General features: G+C 38.1%; 1 pseudogene; it reads left to right on the top strand.

Annotated features, from left to right (window-relative positions):
- LOC137971549 (uncharacterized) overlaps nucleotides 1-7,500 on the top strand; it is a 14,538-nt pseudogene that overhangs the window by 1,268 nt on the left and 5,770 nt on the right.

Genomic DNA, 7,500 nt, shown 5'->3' with positions numbered 1-7,500 from the left:
GATTAAAATTCATTCATTTGTTCCCATCAAAATTATAAGTACTGTAGATACATGTACATCAGTATTAGTCGATGAAAAGAATTATAATCTAAAAAAGTGCGGTAATGGTCGGGAAGGGAGTTCCAGGATTTTCCTGCCAAGTAACTGAGGGAGTTGATACCATAAGAAGTGGTAGAGGGCTTGGGCAGAGAGAGATTAGTTACTGGGACACAGGTAAAACGTATCTTTTAAATTTCTTGGGTAATTAGGAAAATGAAAACGTTTAAAAATGGTAAGAATCATGTTTTCTAATTGCTTAATATTTCTAATTTCAGGCTTACAGTTCCTGCCCTTTTAAGTAAGTCATTGTGCTGCCAGCTCTGTTTCATTTTCCCCCAAAAGGTCTTTTTTAAAGTTTGCACATTCATTAATAACTGTCTGAAGATAATTATATTGAACTTTATTACCATGTAGTTATAAAAACTGCATGTAAGTCATATACATGAATAATAATAATTGTTATATTTTTTAAGTGGTTGGAGTATCTTGTTATTTGCTTGTGACGTTTAGTAACAATATTTACATTATTATTATTAAAAATTTGTTGGAAAGGAGGACTATTTGCTTGAGATTTTTTTCTCATGGCTGACCAGATTATCATAGATAAACACAAGGAATTCAATTTTATTTTTAACAGGTTAATATTGAAATTCAATCTCATTTGAAAGAAGCTGAAATTAAAGACATCACTCATGTGGATGTAATGGGTTAGTTTGAATATTCTGTTGTCTGAAGTAGTTAGTGTCTTACTAGAATGATTCAAGAATGTTTAAAATGAGATTTTCTGGGTTCTAGAATGATTTTAATTGGTTTTGTTGAGAAGCATGTCCCCAGATCTCCTCTTTAAGTCTAACATACTTTTATAATTATTGGTCACATTTGTACACTCTATCATGGCTTTTGCCTCAGTCAAAAGTTATGTTCTGTGAAGGCTGATTACTTGAGGAGGCTCAATCCAGTTTCAACACTTAAAAGAAACGGTGCTACTCACAAGGATTGAATCTACACAAGTAGACTGCTATAGCAGTCCCTTCTGAGTCAGTTCAACCACCCGTTTTTGTCATCTCGCTCTGTCACCATCCTTGCATACGGAACCCGCGCCCGTAGTGCGCGAGGCAGTCAAAACCGTGCTATCCTGTCAATCATTTGCCTTTTCACCGGAAACATGGCATTTCGGTTTTTGTCGATCTATCCATCCCGTCGAAACGACGGTACCAAAGTGTTTATTCGCGAAGTCAGTACAACTAAATACATTATCAATATGGTTTTGCCGTCTTCTTACACTTGATTCGAAAATGCCAGGTTGAATTCGTCTTAGAATAGTTAGAAAAAGCACAAATAACAGCCAAAGCACAACAGCTTACGTTCGAATTCTGCTCGCCGACAACCCAAGTTTGTTGACAAAAAAAATGCCACAAAATGTTTTAAATGGTTTTCTGGCCCTCTATTAATAGCGTTCACGTGAATTTTAAATGGGGTATTGGGAAAGAAAAATTGTCAAGCTGATATGTGTTTCGTGTAAACATACATTTTCAAGTTGCAAAAATTTGTATAAGCACTGCAAACCTTTTACTGACCATTACTCGAAGGAACTCCCTTTATAAGCTGCAAGGAAGCCGCTGATGAATTTTGCACAAAAACTTCGACCCCTAACACCGGAAAGCCAGACTTGGAAAGTTTTTTTAGCGGAAGGCTCACTAAGGAAGAGCTTCTAGAGCTTGCCCTACCGCAGGTCGCCAGATAGGTGCAAACAAGCTAATTCATTTCCGAAAAGAGTAAGATCTAGAAGGTGCAGTCAAATTTTGTTTCTTGTATTGTGCGAAAATTTATTCAAAACTTTTCCCTCACTCCCAAATAAGAACTTGCTGTGTTTTGCAATTCTACAGTGAATTACTATTAGGCCAATACGAGAATCAACATCAAAGAGGCACTCCCAGGGGTTTGGGGGAAGAAGAGAACATGGCTTATTTGAACTGGGGAACAGAGTAACAATATCAAAATATTTAGGGAAAAAGGGAAGAAAACCAATATTTAAATTTTAGGGATAAAAAAGCTGGGAACAAGTTTGAAAGTAATTTGGGTAACAAGGAAACACAAGCAAATATTTAAAGGGAACAAGGACCCCTCTCCCCAAGGAGGGTCTCATTAAATGTTCTGCTTCTTTAATCCAACAGCTCCAACAATTTTTGAATGACCGACACGAAAAGAAGACTCCCTTAGAGAAATATGCTCAGATGCTTACGAGCACCCTCGTGCCCGTGTTTGTAAAAAAGCACCATGAGGTATTCCTTGCAACTGGTTTAGGCATTGTTTCATCTTTCAACATCGGGCAACACCAAATCAACTCCATTCTCAGAGGGCACTGGGGAAAGAAGCTAGAAGGAAAAACTAGCCTTAATCCAATTCTTCCAAGGCAATCTTCAAAGAATAAGATTATTGAAGGAACACTTTTGAATGCCAACCCTAAGTCTTTTAAAACAAGTTCAAACAATACTAATAGTATTTAAATTCACAAAATGTCTCATATTCAATTAGATTTGGCTGCAATATTCCTTAAAACTATACAGATCAGAACTATTTACCATAAAATGTGGAACATTTCCTGCCTATCTAAATATGCCACAAAAGGGCTCCAAAAAGCAACCAGTTAAGTTTTTAGATAAAGATAGTGTCTCTATGGAGATCTGACACAATACCTAAAAATTAAATAATTTGATGCGATGAAGACATTGAATGAACAAGCAATAAACAAACTGCAGCAATGTATTTTAGGTTCATAAAGTGGGGATGAAAAAACCAATTCCTCAACTGAGGTTTCAATATGCATTTAAATTAATTTTCTATCAACATGTCAAGGGACTGACTTTTCAGTGTCTATTCACTGGTATTGATTTACGTTTCCATGATAAGTTTGAAAGTCAATCTGGCAACCACAGTGCCCTATGAAATGGGAAATAACTCTATCAAATCCTTTAAACTAACATCTTACAAGGGACACCATTGTTGATGCCCTGCAAAGAACAAAGAATAAATTGAAAGGAGAGTTGGTCCGGAGTTTATCCACAATGGACAGTTAGTGGCTGCATTCACCAATGTACACATCAAGTTTCTTCTCAAGCAACCAAGTGTTCAAGGAGCTATTCAATTTCCAAAGAACACTATGGTAGTGTACCTGTACCTGGGTGAATTCGGGTACCTGGCCTGAAAATGAAACTTGTGGAGCCAAACAACTTGTTGAGCTAAGTACTTAAACTGGGTAGATAATTATGTCTACAAGTATTGTCTATTCAACCAACAGTTTCTCCTAATTTTGTGTACCATTCACTTGTTGGCCATAAATCGCTAATTCAAGTACAAATTCAAGTCCTTTCAAATCATCAAAGTTACTTTGCACCACAAGGAACAAACGAAAAAATACAAGCACTGAAGAACAAACTGCTCAAGAATTCACGACTCCTTTTGAAACAGCAGAACAGGATCCTAGAGTCACTAAAAAAAGTGCTGCATGCTACGTAGATGTTAGCAGAACGATCGCAAGTTGTAATCATTGAAAAAAAACTCCACTCCAGATCTGATAGACGTTGGTCGTGCAAGACTCGCCAAGCAAGTGGAACACCCGACAGGATTGTTCGTTGTTTGGCACAGCAGATGAACGAAAAATGGTTCCCCTCAGTATTAAGTTCCAACCCGATAACACCAATCTTGTCCAGATACAACAACATTTTTTTCGAATTCGGCAGAAGGCAAGCTCATCACAAGCCATCGAAGTTGGCATAAAGCAGCATAGCGCTTCACCTGAAGTTGGATCATGGTGGACACAAACAAGGGGTGAAAGAACTTCCTAAGGTCAGACGACCAAATGTGATTGACCCAACACTCGTTAGAGCGGCTCAGTTATCGGACATCAAGGTGCTGAAGAAACCAAGGGATTTCGTCGTAAAAATGTTCACTCAGCAACGTCTTCTTCTTCTACAGAATAAAGTTCAAAAGCGATCCTGGTTGTTAATCACATCCTAGCCCAATCCATAAGCTGGATAAAGAGGATTGGCAAATTGATTGTCAGAACAATGCGTCATTTCTGTCTCGCTGAGTTCAAAGAAGTGACAGTCAAGAGAGTCACAAGGGAAGACTGAGCGAATGTCCACATATCTAACCAATCAGAATGTAAACAATTGGCGTGACATCGGATAGCACAGTTTTTCTCGGTCGCTGAATTCTGATTGGTCAGTTTAAATTTCAGTAGCTCTCGCTGTATGCAAGGATTCTCCCCTTCTGCTCTCTTGTGTGCCCAAAACGGGCTGTTTGATTAACTCAGAAGGGACTGCGAGCAGTGTACTACACAACCTTTTCACATAGCTGCAAGGTTATGGTGCCCTATAAAATACCAATTATTTCTTTAAAGCTTCACTCATTTATGTGGTATAATAGGTTACCATAGCAACAGGACAGACACCTGAAACACCTTACATCTACTGGTACATGTTGTTTTGTATGAGAATTTGCTTATATCTCAAAACCAAAAGTGATCAGCAGTCTAAGGAGAAACTCTTTGCAAAGTTAAATAATATTCTCAGAAGTGACGTCAGTGCCCTCAGAGTCACTTTAATTTAAACTTTGCAATGTAAAAGTAGCTTTGAATCCAATCCAGGGATTTTTTTTCAAACATTGAAAGGAGTTACAATGTAGCAAGCTACATTGAAGTTACTTTTCAACAATAAAAGAATAGGGGTCACTGACTTGAGCTTTATGTGTTATATAAGCAATTAAAGACAATTACATGGTGTTTTTTGTACTGATCACATGTTTCTATGGTAACCTGCATGTATTACAACACATAATACGCCTAATGCATCAATTATGGCATATGCTCAAAATTCACCACCGAGCCGCCTTTGCACAAAGTTTTTCACTTAATCCGGATATGCAATACTATTCTAAAGTTTACTCCTTTTGGATTTTCAATTGAGGCTTGGTGGTAAAATTAACTAGTGAGACGTCATCATGCATAAGGGATATTAGGCGCATCTCGTTAATCATAGTACATGTACCATAACATTGTTGCTTGGTAAAAAAGTGCTGTACGTACAATGGAGATTCAATACTTTTCATGCTTCAGTTTTTCGAATGTGTTGAAAGTGATCTGAGCGTCTTTAAACGAGTTCATTGTCAATTTTAGCATTCTAGATATGAGTTGCTTGACTAGTACATGTATTTAGGTAAAGGCTTCTCTTCTCTTCTCTTCTCTTCTCTTCTCTTCTCTTGTCATATGGAATGGCCCAATGATAATACATTTTCGATTCTCACTAACCGCTCTTACACATATAAAAGGGTGACCCGTCACAACTTATGCAGGAATAGAACTGAGTTGTTCTACTATTCCTACACATATTACTGTTGTCAGTAAATAGCAACTGAAGAGATTCGTACAGAATCGAAACCGCCGGTCTTGCTGGAGACCATACATATATTATCAAACACTACTTGATAATGACAGACAACATCCTACAGAAGTATCTCTCGCCATCGGCAGGATACGATAATGAAAATGTCCAAAACACCAGAGGGAATACCTCAAAACGATGACCTCGATTTGCTATACAACAGCAAATATGAAATGGAGGATTCTGCAGATGAAAAGAGTCCCTCAACATCACAAAGTCCCCCCAGCATCACAAATAGAACCAAGGCACAAAACCTACTACCAGAACAAACAAGAGAACAACCTGTCTAAAACTACTGCTGAAAACCAAAGACCAAGCAGGAAACGCAAATATATGGACTTAGCCAATTTAAAGACTAACATCAGAAAATCTAAGGATTCCATTAGGAAACTTCAAGAGCACATAAACAAGAAGACCTCTCCAAAATCCTTCCAATACTCGGCAAGGGCTAACATCCCGCCGGATGACACATTCCTCAAGGACATAAAACAGATCAAATAACAAGCAGAACGAGGCTTCGTCAGCGCACTCACGCGCTACCACAAACGGCGCCTAGAAAGCCAAGAAAACAAATTTTCAAAAGCAAAGCTCTTCAAAAACAGGAGCAAAACTGCCGGCACTCATGTAAATAGGTCGACGCGAGAACAGTAGCATTCGGCGAACACAGAAAACATTGTAAATTACGATGTAAATAAGGTTGAAAAACTACAGCAAGATTTCAACGAGCTTAAACAAATATTGTACACACACGTGTTGCAGACTTCTTCAAACAATAAAGATATTGAGAAACACAAAAGTCTCTTTCCTGAAAATCAAACCACCGTGAAGGAGTCTATAAAAAGTACAGGGATCAACACAAACATTAGACGCAAACAGCGGCGAGCACACTTTACTCAAAAACGGATTGCCACACGAAGAAAATCAAACGAGAGATTCATTAAAATCTCTCCAATGTCTAACTAACTGGCAACCAAGTCAACGTTATTTCCAAAGGGCTCAAATTTGTCCCCACACCGGTGACAGATGAGAAAAATATTAGACGCCAACTCTTGCAAGACTGCGAATGCGTCTACAATACATATTCCACACAAAGAATACAGAACCGCACCCATTTCACGTCAAATCAGACTGTACCACCGGTTCAAAAGTCAGTTGCCCTTGAAAGCTACTTGGAAAGAGTCAAAATCCAACTTGCGGAGATCAAACCATCAAACCCCAAAAACAATTTGTCAAACAACGAATACAAAGCCCTTACAGAGCTTGTTAACAACATTGAGATCATTCTCAAAAAGGCAGACAAAGGAACAACAACTGTCATAATGAACAAGTGTGATAAAATACAAGAAGCTCAAACTCATCTCAACAATAGAGAACATTATAAACCTCTCAAAAACGCCATGTTGGAAGAAACATTACAAAGAGTTAATGAGCTTGTGACACGTCTTCAGCAAAATAACTATATTGATGACATGACTAAAAAATGGTTTTCTCAAACACGCAATCCTCCTAGAATCCCAATATTCTATACGCTCACTAAAGTCCACAAACAAAATCCGGTCGGTAGACCAAGCGATCGTTTGTGGACAAATTACTACAGCCGATTGCACAGACACAGAAATCGTACCTTAAGGATACAACACACTTCATAAACTTTATAGAGAAGACAAACGTCCCTCAAAATACTATTTTGGTGTCTATGGATGTAACAAGCTTGTATACAAACATACCGCAAGAGTAGGGTATTACAACGGTATGCAAAGCATACGAAAAATTTCACAACTACAACCCTCCCATCCCATCCCACCATCTTAAAGAAATGCTTTGCCTTATCCTTAAAGAGAATTCATTCCAATTTATTGGAAAAAATTACCTCCAGACCCATGGACCCGCAATGGGTACGAAAATGGCATTTGCATTTGCCAACATCTTCATGGCGGAAATAGAAACAAAATTGATAAACCAAAGAAACACAAAACCAATAAAGTGGAAACGTTATATTGACGACATTTTCTCTTTGTGG

This window comes from Montipora foliosa, chromosome 9, assembly GCF_036669935.1.
Source record: "Montipora foliosa isolate CH-2021 chromosome 9, ASM3666993v2, whole genome shotgun sequence".
Lineage (NCBI taxonomy): Eukaryota > Metazoa > Cnidaria > Anthozoa > Scleractinia > Acroporidae > Montipora > Montipora foliosa.
This window is presented reverse-complemented; position numbering and strand designations above follow the sequence as displayed.